This window comes from Salvelinus sp. IW2-2015, linkage group LG11 (assembly GCF_002910315.2).
Source record: "Salvelinus sp. IW2-2015 linkage group LG11, ASM291031v2, whole genome shotgun sequence".
Taxonomy (NCBI): Eukaryota; Metazoa; Chordata; class Actinopteri; order Salmoniformes; family Salmonidae; genus Salvelinus; species Salvelinus sp. IW2-2015.
Window position 1 is genome coordinate 10050877 of NC_036851.1, and position 13399 is coordinate 10064275.

Sequence of the window (13399 nt, forward strand, 5' to 3'; positions counted from 1 at the left end):
TTCATGCTTTTCTGTGGGTACATGGTCCTTGAGACAAGTGTTTTTTTAATTCAATCTGGAATGACGATCAGAGAAATTGGCTGGCCTGCCAATGCTGTAATGACTGGTGTACTAACTGTCCTGTTAAGCAGCCAAGGAAAGCAAGCCATTTGCACTCACAGATTGGCGATGCAGAGTAATTTTCCATCACTCCTGCAGTGCTTTTTCTTCCGTGTTGTTCTTTTGRTGTAGCTAATTGTAACACAAGCAGGTTAGTTTGCAGGTGAGGGGGGGATCTTGAAAGGTTGGATGGGAGGCAGGGAGAGCGGGAGGGAGTAGGAGGTGGATGGTGAACTGAGCTGGGATTGAAGTGAGTCTTCATCAGAGCCTCCTCCCCAGCTCTACTCTGTGCAGGTGGAGGAGAAAGGAACACGGTCAGGGCACTACCAGGATGAGATACAGTGGGGCAAAAAAGTATTTAGTCAGCCACCAATTGTGCAAGTTCTCCCACTTAAAAAGATGAGAGAGGCCTGTAATTTTCATCATAGGTACACTTCAACTATGACAGACAAAATGAGAAAAAAAAATCCAGAAAATCACATTGTAGGATTTTTAATGAATTTATTTGCAAGCAAGATTTCTGGCTCTCACAGACCTGTAACTTCTTCTTTAAGAGGCTCCTCTTTCCTCCACTCGTTACCTGTATTAATGGCACCTGTTTGAACTTGTTATCAGTATAAAAGACACCTGTCCACAACCTCAAACAGTCACACTCCAAACTCCACTATGGCCAAGACCAAAGAGCTGTCAAAGGACACCAGAAACAAAATTGTAGACCTGCACCAGGCTGGGAAGACTGAATCTGCAATAGGTAAGCAGCTTGGTTTGAAGAAATGAACTGTGGGAGCAATTATTAGGAAATGGAAGACATACAAGACCACTGATAATCTCCCTCGATCTGGGGCTCCACGCAAGATCTCACCCCGTGGGGTCAAAATGATCACAAGAACKGTGAGCAAAAATCCCAGAACCACACGGGGGGACCTAGTGAATGACCTGCAGAGAGCTGGGACCAAAGTAACAAAGCCTACCATCAGCAAGGGCATTGAAGATGAAACGTGGCTGGGTCTTTCAGCATGACAATGATCCCAAACACACCGCCCGGGCAACRAAGGAGTGGCTTCGTAAGAAGCATTTCAAGGTCCTGGAGTGGCCTAGCCAGTCTCCAGATCTCAACCCCATAGAAAATATTTGGAGGGAGTTGAAAGTCCGTGTTGCCCAGGAACAGCCCCAAAACATCACTGGAGGAGATCTGCATGGAGGAATGGGCCAAAATACCAGCAACAGTGTGTGAAAACCTTGTGAAGACTTACAGAAAACATTTGACCTCTGTCATTGCCAACAAAGGGTATATAACAAAGTATTGAGATAAACTTTTGTTATTGACCAAATACTTATTTTCCACCATAATTTGCAAATAAATTCATAAGAAATCCTACAATGTGATTTTCTGGATTTTTTTTCCTCATTTTGTCTGTCATAGTTGAAGTGTACCTATGATGAAAATTACAGGCCTCTCTCATCTTTTTAAGTGGGAGAACTTGCACAATTGGTGGCTGACTAAATAATTTTTKGCCCCACTGTATCCAGCCTCCTGCACTATCTTTGGGGGGGGGATTTACAATGACCAGCCAAGATTGGACTGGACTGCGAAGGGCGAGCTAAGAATGTAGCATTGCTTAAAGCTATTGATTTAAAAGCATGTTACCTGAATGAATGGGTTTTTACTGTAAAGGTAATAGCTGCTTACATTTTAACACTTAAAAGGGCCATCTAAAAAGTTTTTAAAAAGCTCAGAAAAGCTGCAAAGAAAAGGGCAACGGGGAATTGAATTCTGTATAATGGTAAATTATCCAAATTATCTCYGTTCTTTTATGATCAATGGGCCTCAGGACTCTTGCATGTTCCCCGGTAACTTATGCTGAGTCCCTCTCTTTCACCATCACCTAAAGGCACACTTAAGAAAAACTAGAAGATTAATCAAAATCTAATTATTTCTTTATGCAGAAAAATGTTAGCTGGGTCATTCCTACCGTGCGGTGCCATTTGGACCTGATAACTTTTGGGGTAAAAAAGTATACACTACCGTTCAAAAGTTTGGGGTCACTTAGAAATGTCCTTGTTTTTGAAAGAAAAGCAAAAATGTATCAAAAATACAGTGTAGACATTGTTAATGTTGTAAATGACTATTGTAGCTGGAAAGGTCAGATTTTGTTATGGAATATCTACCAAGGCGTACAGAGGCCCATTATCAGCAACCATCACTCCTGTTTTCCAATGGYACGTTGTGTTAGCTAATCCAAGTATATAAAAGGATCATTAGAAAACCCTTTTGCAATTATGTTAGCACAGCTGAAAACTGTTGTTCTGATTAAATAAGCAATAAAACTTCTTTAGACTAGTTGAATATCTGGAGCATCAGCATTTGTGGGTTCGATTACAGGATCAAAATGGCCAGAAACAAATAACTTTCTTCTGAAACTCATCAGTCTATTCTTGTTCTGAGAAATGAAAGCTATTCCATGCGAGAAACTGTCAAGAAACTGAAGATCTCATACAACACTGTGTACTACTCCCTTCACAGAACAGCGCAAACTGGCTCTAACCAGAATAGAAAGAGTGGGAGACCCCGGTGCACAACTGAGCAAGAGGACAAGTACATTAGAGTGTCTAGTTTGAGAAACAGACGCCTCACAAGTCCTCAACTGGCAGCTTCATTAAATAGTACCCACAAAACACCAGTCTCAAAGTCACCAGTGAAGAGGTGACTCCGGGATGCTGGCCTTCACTGGCTCCTTAACAGCATTGCCACTCTGCATAGACATGAACCCATCTGAAACAAAGGGTTCATACACATCTGATTCAGAATCTTGTTTAGGAGATACACCAATCCCAACCAGAGACTTAATGGCCTGGAGTGCTCCCACAAGAAGAAACAGCTTTTCTCTCTCTAATTTTTGTTTCAATTTAGGACACTGAGAGACATTGTGTCCTTTCTCATGGAAGTCATGACAAACTGATGGATACGAAAGAACAGTTTTCTGMCGATCTTTATCTTTGGGTACTGTAGAAATGGACTGAAATCTTGCAGTAGGAGGTGACTTCTCAGGATTGCTTTTTCCGTAGGGATAACTGRGTGCTTTGTTTGTGAAGATAAAGGAATGTTTTTCCAGAAATCTAAATAGGGTTAGCCAACTAAAGCTGTTGACCCTCTGCATCTGTCAAGACAACTGGAGCACTGGGCCAGCCACTCTTAAATATCACCTGGGCCTGCGGCACATTCCCACTAACGAGATGGCAACCAGCACAGGTGTAACACCTACTGAGTAAAGGGTGCACCGATTGGTGTCACCTCAATGTGCGAACATGCTATATGTGCTAAAGTCCAACCTCAACTTAAATAGRAAAACCAAAACCTGTAACAATTATCTCCCTGGACTCTGTAGCAGGGATATTTCTGAGGTCCAGATTGGATGCATGTAGACACTGTCCCATTACTGAGAATATCCTAGCTCCGTATATGAAATTAAGGACATGTGTATCTGGAGCACGTYTACTCCTTCTATCCAATCAAATGTCAGATATCCAGAAATATACAGATAATGATATCCCCTGATAATGACCCTTTTCACCCAGTGAACGCCAATTGGCTAATGGCCAACAAGCTGCGTCAACCATAAACTTAAAGTACAGCTATCATGAAAAACCATATTAATAGGTTGCTTTTTAAAAWTATTTGTGTTGTTGTTACATTTAATTGCTGAAAGTGCTGTTATTGAGGTAATTTTCTTAGTTGGCGATGTCGAAGGTTCCACATATGTGGGCGACGTCATATATCAGGGATGATAAACGCATTTCCCACTAGTAATTACCAGTTGGAGGGCTGATCAGGGAGATTTTACCCAGTCGTATGTGATAAATTCCCACTTGGTTGTGAATGCATGATTAGGTACACTCATTACTGTACTTTGAAATGTAGGCTGGGGCAATGTGCTGGYGGGGGTTCATTAGCATATTTGGGGGCATGGTCTAAATATGTTCTATTTGTGCCAACAGTCAGTGTACATGTTGTACCAGTTTAAGTGGTTTAATTGTTATGCTGATGAAGGTTAAGCATCTCTTTTGACTACCAGTTCTGCAGTCTTGTAAGGACTTATGACAATCAGGCGCTGCACTGTGAAGAGGTGATTGTGCTTCTTTCAAAAGCTGGATCACAGGACGTTCATGTTTAATTTTCATTAACTTGCTATCAACTAGTTGCAAGTGGGTCAATGTAAAATTCACAGTAGTTTACTGTAGAGATTGCAACACACTTGCTGACAGTCTGGTAGGTAAGAGCATATTTCAATAATATAATGACTAGCTATGAATGAAATATCRTACTTCACAATCACATGCAATATTTCAGCCTTAAACAACCCTGTAGAACTGATAGTATACAAGCTTAATGTTCAGGAACAGACCACGTTAACTGGGATAAAATTAACCAGATTCCTTCTCATGGGAGAGCAAAAAGAGCTGACTGAAGCCACGCCTCGAATGACTCTTCTGCAATCTTCTGATAGGTTGCCACTGCTACAGTATGCTGCCAACCAGCAGGTGATGTGCATGTTGTCAACAGAAACGTCAGYGAAGGCACTGTAGGTTACTGCCAAAGATGACAAATTCACAGCATCTTCTGGCAATATGTGGCCATTAAATTACTGGAAAATGCACAATAAYCTCTTTACAATGCAGGCTATTACTGACACATTCTCTTGCAAACTTTGCAGATGAGTGTCAAAGGAGTTGCTCAACTTCCATCAGCATAACCATCAAACACTTCCACAGACAGTTGGCACAAATGCACACATTTATCCACGCCCCAACCAGTACATTGCCCCCTACCTATATTGATGACCTATAGTGAAAAATCTCCCATACCYACAAGGTACCTAATYGTCACATGTAAGTTTATATGTGTAGCTGTGAAATGAACCTTTGCCCTTTTTTGTACCCTAGGGAACAACACTGTACCCTAAACATACCCTTGTTTTTTGAGTGTGTTAATTCTTAACATTTCCCCTTAGATAGACCAGCWACAAAGTCAAATTTGGCTGTATTGTAAAAATTCATGAAAACAAACATTTTCTTTTTGGTCTTAATTTAAGGTTAGGGTTAGGCATTAGGGTTAGCAGTGTGGTTAAGAATAGTGTTAAGGTTAGGTATAAAATCTGATTTCATGACTTTGTGTCTGTGCTAGTTGACCAATCTGCAGAGCTGCCTCCAGAACAAGTATTAGAGTTTGTTTGTCACATACATTGTTTAGTGAGGTACAACTGTGGTGTTATTTGTGAACGATCGCCTCGATTTGGGCTTATGTAGCAAATATGAAATTGTGKTTTTTACATTGAATAAAAGTAGAGACTCCGAGCTAGAAAATGGTAGATCAAACACTGCAGTTGAGGAACAATGTGAAAGTAATTCTGCTTTGAAWGTCGATAAACTTGTAACCCCACTTTTGAGAAAATGTCCCTTGAATTWTTTGGTACACCTACTGGAGAGCTCTTCTTTGTCTACACCCATTCAGCATCGTTCACRCCCTCTTAAGCCTTAGTCCCACCCATCTTTTTAAGGATTCATATGTGAGGCCACGTGAAAAATAAAATCAACGTTTATTTGTCACATGCACAGGATACAGAAGATGTAAACGGTACAGTGATAGTACTTGCATAGTAGCAATTTCACACACAGAAAGTGTCCTGGTAAAAATATTYTATAAATATTTTATCRTTCTTAGATGACGCTTACCCGACACACTTGTCTAAATTGATGGGTCGTGTGAAAGAAATGCTATAACTACCCCCCAGCCACATCTAGCTAAGTGGATGGGTCACTATTGTCTAGACATGTACAYATGTTCATGAAATACAATAGATGGACGTAACCACCCCCAGACACACCTGCTAATTTTATGGGTCATGTAATAATCCGGCCAGTGTGTCTGGGTAAGCATCATCTAATAATGATAAAATATTCATACAGTGTATTTATCTGGACACTTTCAAATTTGGTTACATCCCTGTTAGTGAGCATTTCTCTTTTGCCAAGAAAATCCATCCACCTGACAGGTGTGGCATGTGAAGAAGCCGATTAAACAGCATGATCATTACACAGGTGCACTATAAAATGTGGCCTCTCAAAAGGCCACCCTAAAATGTGCAGTTTTGTCAAACAACACAATGCTACAGATGTCTCAAGTTGAGAGAGCATGCAAATGGCATGTTGACTGCAGGAATTTCCACCAGAGAATTKAATGTTCATTTCTCTACCATAAGCTCGTTCCAACATCGGTTTAGAGAATTTGGCATTACGTCAAATTGGCCTCATAACTGTAGACCACGTGTAATCACGCAAGCCCAGGACCTCCACTTCCGGCTTCTTCACTTGTGGGATCGTCTGAGATCAGCCAGGTGGACAGTGGATGAAACGGAGGAGTATTTCTGTCTGTAATAAAGCCCTTTTGTAGGGAAACACTTATTCTGATTGGCTGGGCCTGGCTTCCAAGTGGTGGGCCTATGCCCACCCATGGCTGCGCCTCTGCCCAGTCATGTAAAATCCATAGATTAGGGCCTAATTCATGTATTTCAATTAACTGATTTCCTTATATGAAACTGTAACTCAGTAAAAGCGTTGAAATTGTTGCATGTTGCATGTTGCTTGTTCAGTATGTATACTGTAAATAATATTGGTCTTTCTGTTAAAATTATAATATTAATCTTATAYATACAACACCWTTATGTATGCCATTATCCCAACTGTAGACCAGGTGTTAGAGCTGCAATCTGACTTTGTTGCTTTCCGAAAAGCCCTGTTTGGTTTAAAACRTGTACTTCATGTGGGCAAGACTTAATATATGTTGGTCTCTAATACTTGCAAAATATTTTCTGATGGACTAGTGTACATATTTGTTAATTGAATGTTTCTCCCATCGATCGGGTTACCGCATATACATATCTGGGCATTTGGATGGACAAGGATTTCATGTTTAAAAAACATACTGATGAGCTAGTTAAAAAGCTAAGATTTAAAGTGGGCTTCTTTTTTAGAAATAGATTGTGCCTCTCYCTAAACAACAGGAAGCAGATTGTACAGTTAACTTTCCTGCCAGTTCCTGACTATGGTGACACCATTTTTCCAGAATGCAATAGCCACTACTCTTAATCATGTGGATGCCATCTACCATAGCGCCTTTCTGCTTTATCACTGGTGATAAAGTTTTAATATGCATCACAGCATCCTGCATCAAAAGATTGTCTGGTCCTCATGAAAGTCTTGTAGATCACTTCACTATTCCCTTTTAGTTTACACAGCTCCACTACACAAGCTTCCGAYTTACTTTACTTAGTTATTTCTTGAAGTATAAAAAAAAAAAAATGTATAGAGTTTTTTTTATTGGTATGTCCGTGTTGAATTTGTTGTCCTCAGAGCACCATTGAAAATTAGACCCTGGTCTCATTGGGCTCCCGATTGAATACAAGTAAAAAAAAATATATAAAAAAAAAGACATTCTGTAGGGGCAGACATGAGCGTTAAGGGCTTGGAGGTAGACTAACGTTAAAGGGAATGGACACTTCACAGATCATTGACACAGGAGGACCTAAGTCAACAAATAATTTGGAGCAGATTTGGTGGTGAATGCTAAAAATACTTCTTCCTATCTTTCAGGTTACCAGAAATTTCCCAAGAAGGGGGGATTCCTCCGCCGTCTTTGGGGGGCCCTGAAGCGAGTCACCTGTGGCTGCTTTAGACGTGCTAGAGCAAGACCAAGCCTGGACTAAAATACAGGCATTGTTATACAGACAAAATACTACTGTACATCGGTTATTTTTTTTGCTAAATGCATTATTGTATTGATATGCATAAATGTTTTATTCATTAGACCTACTTGTCACTGGCATTCTTTTCAGCTGTCATGTTTTGATGGGAAACTTTTGATTTGATACCTAAGGCACAGTGTAGAGTAGACCTACAGATGTAGGATCTTAATTTGATCACTCTTTTGTTGCTGCGAATTTTCCTGCACGGCAGGAAATAGAAACTTGTAGTGTATCTAAGTTTTAAAAGRCTTCTAAAGCTTGTAATTTACACTTTAAAATGTCAGACTTGATTTACMCKAACAAAAAATGTATCAACCCCTGCAAAAAAAGAWTTKAATTATAATCCATATAATAATTAAAATGTTCTGTTATTGCAGGATTMTTTTTCTGCTTTAGCAAACTAGCTCAAATTAAGATCCTATATCCGTATKCTGCTTTCAAATTAAGCCTAATTTCATTTAACAGATAAGATGACACTATTTTCATAATTTGTCAGTAGTTCTAGATGCATCAATACACACCATGATAAAGGATCATCATAATTGGATAATGTAATATAAAGTGTTACCCTCAATTATTATTATTCTTTTATTTAACTTTTATTTAACTAGGTGAGTCAGTTAAGAAGAAATTCTTATTTACAATGATGTCCTACACCATCCAAACCCAGACGACGCTGGGCCAATTGTGTGCCGCCCCACTCACGGCCGGTTGTGATACAGCCCACAAACACCCTATAGATTAGCCATTTAGTTTCTTAGAAGTACACGTAGCATAAGAAAACAAAACACTTGATTTTCTATCAGTATTAATTATTTTCAATGATTGTCATTACTGTATTTTTGTCCAAACTGGGAGGCCAGTGTTTATTTTGGGTATACTGTATAGCTCAGAAATATTTCAGAATGTGTATGTACTACACTGCACCACTCTGGTACGGAAACGCCCCAGGAGAATTCAAGATAAYAMARRTWMTTSAAKWAYYTKTRTTAAGGTTCACATTGGATCTGCTTTGAGTTGGTTTTGTGTATGGTATGTATGAGGYTCTGGGCTTTGTGTGGTCTTGAAAGTTTCTATCGCCACTAAATCTACACAACTGAGGGTCTCAGATTAAAAAAAATATATATATTATTCTGTCTATAAGTCTGTCTGGTAGAAGAGTGAGAGACAGGGAGAGGATKCAAAAGTGGGATGATGATTTATTGGATGCAAATATTATTCATGTACGAACGTAGGATCTTAATTTGAGCYAGTTTGTTACAATARGAAAAKAATCTTGCATTAACAGGAAATGTGAATTATTATGTGGATTATAATTAATGGACATTTTTGTAGGGGTTGATACATTTTTCGTAAAGGAAAAATCTAGTCTGACATTTCAAAGCGGAAATTACAAACTTCAGAAGCATTTTTTTTTACTTTTAAAAGTTATCCTGCAACAGGGTGATCAAATTAAGATCCTATATCTGTACTGTATGCATGTGCATGCACTCTCACACATACTTTAAAATGTGGTATACCACTCCCATTGTTAATATCAAACATAAGAGGCTGCAGAATGTAACTGTTCATGGTAAAAAAGGCTCATATTTAATTCACACTCTACATTTTTTCAATGTCAGATCACAATTACGTCAGTGGAAATATATTTAGGGGTGTTGAATAACTAGGGGAGCTCTCGGGGTCTCTGACCTTCAGGATGATTATATCTCTCGCTGAATCATAAATGGCAAATTCTCTGCCTGCTTCCATGCTGAAGGAACATGTTATTTCAAGATCCATTTTGCACTTCCTCAAACTAAATTGTTTGGAAGAAAATGGACACCAAACAAGTTTAGTTTTTAGTCACTAAAGTGCATGTCAGTTGCACATTCAGTTTAATATTAGTGGTGACTTGAAGCCTCTCCTCTCTCAGACCTTTCCTTTTTAGTTTTCATCTGTGGGCTTTGGCACCTTCTTCACCTACTTGTTTTCTGAAATCAATTTGCTATTTATCCTTGAGCTAGTGTATCAGCAGCAGACACCTGAATGTAAGTGCAGGATTTTTCCTCTCTCCCTACCTACAGTATCTCCTCCATTGTTGCCTACTATTAAGGAGACGATGTCAAACTCTGAAAGGTCAGAGAGAGAGAGAGAAAGAGAGTAAATGTGTCCACAGATGAGGAGAAATTGAAAAGCAAAGGATTTGCAGAGCATTGAAAAAGGCTTTGGAGACTCAAGGCCATGCAAGTGATTTTTATCATCCTGCAATTCACTGGGCCACAATGTCCAACAGTGAGGATAAAGGAAATGCTCAAAATATGTTGTACCTTTCGGGATTCATGTCAAATTGCTAAAATACATAGCTACATAGATGATACGTATTTCTTGTCCTTTGTGGAAATCTTACAGAAGAATTTCAACGGTATGACATATTCTAGATTAAGCTTTTTCGTTATATACAGTTGAAGTATTTACAGTACATACACCTTAGTATTTACATACACCTTAGCCAAATACATTTAAACTCAGTTTTTCACAATTCCTGACATTTAATCCTAGTAAAAATTCCCTGTCTTGGGACAGTTAGGATCAACACTTTATTGTAAGAATGTGAAATGTCAGAATAATAGTAGAGAGAATTATTTATTTCAGCCTTTATTTATTTCATCACATTCCCAGTGGGTCAGAAGTTTACATACAMTCAATTAGTATTTGGTAGCATTGCCTTTAAATTGTTTAACATGGGTCAAATGTTTTGGGTGAATTTCGGCCCATTCCTCCTGACAGAGCTGGTCTAACTGAGTCAGGTTTGTAGGCCTCCTTGCTCGCACACACTTTTTCAGTTCTGCCCACACATTTTCTATAGWATTGAGGTCAGGGCTTTGTGATGGTCACTCCAATACCTTGACTTTGTTGTCCTTAAGCCATTTTGCCACAACTTTTGAAGTATGCTTGGGGTCATTGTCCATTTGGAAGACCCAATTGCGACCAGGCTTTAACTTCCTGACTRATGTCTTGAGATGTTGCTTCAATATATCCACATAATGTTGCTTCCTCATGATGCCATCTATTTTGTGAGGTGCACCAGTCCCTCCTGCAGCAAAGCACCCCCACAACATGATGCTGCCACCCCCGTGCTTCAAGGTTGGGATGGTGTTCTTCGGCTTGCAAGCGTCCCCCTTTTTCCTCCAAACATAATGATGGTCATTATGGCCAAACAGTTCCATTTTTGTTTCATCAGACCAGAGGACATTTCTCCAAAAAGTACGATCTTTGTCCCCATGTGCAGTTGCAAACCGTAGTCTGGCTTTTTTATGGCGGTTTGGAGCAATGGCTTCTTCCTTGCTGAGCGGCCTTTCAGGTTATGTTGATATAGGACTCGTTTTACTGTGGATATAGATACTTTTGTACCTGTTTCCTCCAGCATCTTCACAAGGTCATTTGCTGTTGTTCTGGGATTGATTTGCACTTTTCACACCAAAGTACGTTCATCTCTAGGAGACAGAATGCGTCTCCTTCCTGAGCGGTATGACGGCYGCGTGGTCCCATGGTGTTTATACTTGCGCACTATTGTTTGTACAGATGAACGTGGTGCCTTCAGGCGTTTGGAAATTGCTCCCAAGGATGAATCAGACTTGTGGAGGCTGTCTCTTATACACATCTAGATGTGTATAAGAGACAGAGTGTATACTTCTGACCCACTGGAATTGTGATACAGTGAATTATAAGTGAAATAATCTGTCTGTATACAATAGTTCAAAAAATTACTTGTGTCATGCAGAAAGTAGATGTCCTAACCGACTTGCCAAAACTTTAGTTTGTTAACAAGACATTTGTGGAGTGGTTGAAAAACAAGTTAAGTAAGTCAGMCATATTTTTTAAAAGGCAGTAAAGAGGCTAAATGAACTGTTTCGCTGCCAGACAAGGCTCCGCTGATAGCCAGGTGTAGCAGTGGTAAGTTGTTGGGACTGCTGTTGGGACTCTGCTGTTGGGACAGGTTTATGTAGTCCCTATCAGTTTGTAGGCACTGTGTGTCACCGTTATAGTGCAGTTAATGTAGTGTTTAGTGTTGTGTTGTGGCTTTGCAGGACTGCATACCCACCCCCAAAAAATGGTTTGCCCCACCAAGATATACATGCTAAAATCGCCACTGCTTTCTACCAACCACACCTGCTGTCCCAACCGCTGAATGCTTGGGTATGAAAAGCCAACTTACATTTACTCCTGTGGTTCTGACCCGTTTCACCTTCTTTATACAATGGGTGGTGTAGCAGGCTTAAGGTTGTGGGGTTTCCACGTCACCAAGTTCAATAACAAAACATGCACCAGTAGCACAAATAGAATGCAAATGGGGAGTTTAGTACACAGGGAAAGAAGGGGGAATTCACCAATCCCCTCACTGTCCACAAACCGTTATCTTTGTCCGTTCCGTTTTCCAGGGGTAATCCTCACACTCGGGTCCTCAGCCAATCCGGTCCGGTACACAAGAGAGGTAGTCCGACAGTCCAGGTCACAACGGGTAATCTCACAGATATTGCTCTCTCTTCTTCCACTCTTCATCATTCACTTGGCTCTCTCCTACTCTGCCCCTTTGTGCAGGCTGCTTCCTCCTTTATCCCCAAGCACTCCCTGGCTTAACGACACACAGCCTTGCCTCGTTGGGGCAGGACGTCCATATAAGGCCCGGGGGTGGAGCCAACGGGCTGCCAGATATCTCCCCTCAATAACCACTCCCCTCACCTCTCCCTTAGCTCTGACCGGGAGGGAGGGGTGGTCTAGCTCCCTAGAGCATCCCTCCTGGAGAGTGCATCGGCATTTCCATGGGCTGCACCTGATCTGTGGTCGACAAAGAAAGCAAAGAGATGTAATGATAGCTTGGTCACGAAAGTCAGAAAAGCAATAAAATTAATCGCTTACCTTTGATGATCTTTGGATGTTTGCACTCACGAGACTCCCAGTTAAACAATAAATGTTCTTTTTGTTCGATAAAGATTATTTTTATAACCAAAAACCTTCATTTGGTTTGCACGTTATGTTCAGAAAACCACAGGCTCGTGCCGGTCCTGAAGGGCAGACGAGGGCAGACGAAAATTCCAAAAAGTATCCGTAATGTTCGTAGAAACATGTCAAATGTTTTTTATAATCAATCCTCAGGTTGTTTTTAACATACATAATCGATAATATTTCAACCGGACGGTAAACTATTCAATACTACAGAGAAAGAAAACGTCGAGCTACAACTCTCGGGCGCATGAACTAATCAAAGGACACCTGACGCGCTTTGATAAATCTCGCTCATTTTCCAAATAAAAGCTTGAAACTATGTCTAAAGCCTGGTNCATATTTTTTAAAAGGCAGTAAAGAGGCTAAATGAACTGTTTCGCTGCCAGACAAGGCTCCGCTGATAGCCAGGTGTAGCAGTGGTAAGTTGTTGGGACTGCTGTTGGGACTCTGCTGTTGGGACAGGTTTATGTAGTCCCTATCAGTTTGTAGGCACTGTGTGTCACCGTTATAGTGCA

General features: G+C 40.4%; 1 protein-coding gene across 1 annotated transcript in view; it reads left to right on the forward strand.

The window, feature by feature from the left end:
* LOC111969766 (macrophage-stimulating protein receptor) overlaps positions 1–7896 on the forward strand; it is a 30573-nt gene extending 22677 nt beyond the window's left edge. The window contains exon 22 of the transcript XR_002878044.1: positions 7747–7896. The gene's annotated coding sequence lies outside the window, so the exon portion shown is untranslated. The remainder of the gene's footprint in view (positions 1–7746) is intronic.
* The last annotated feature ends 5503 nt before the right edge of the window (positions 7897–13399 follow it).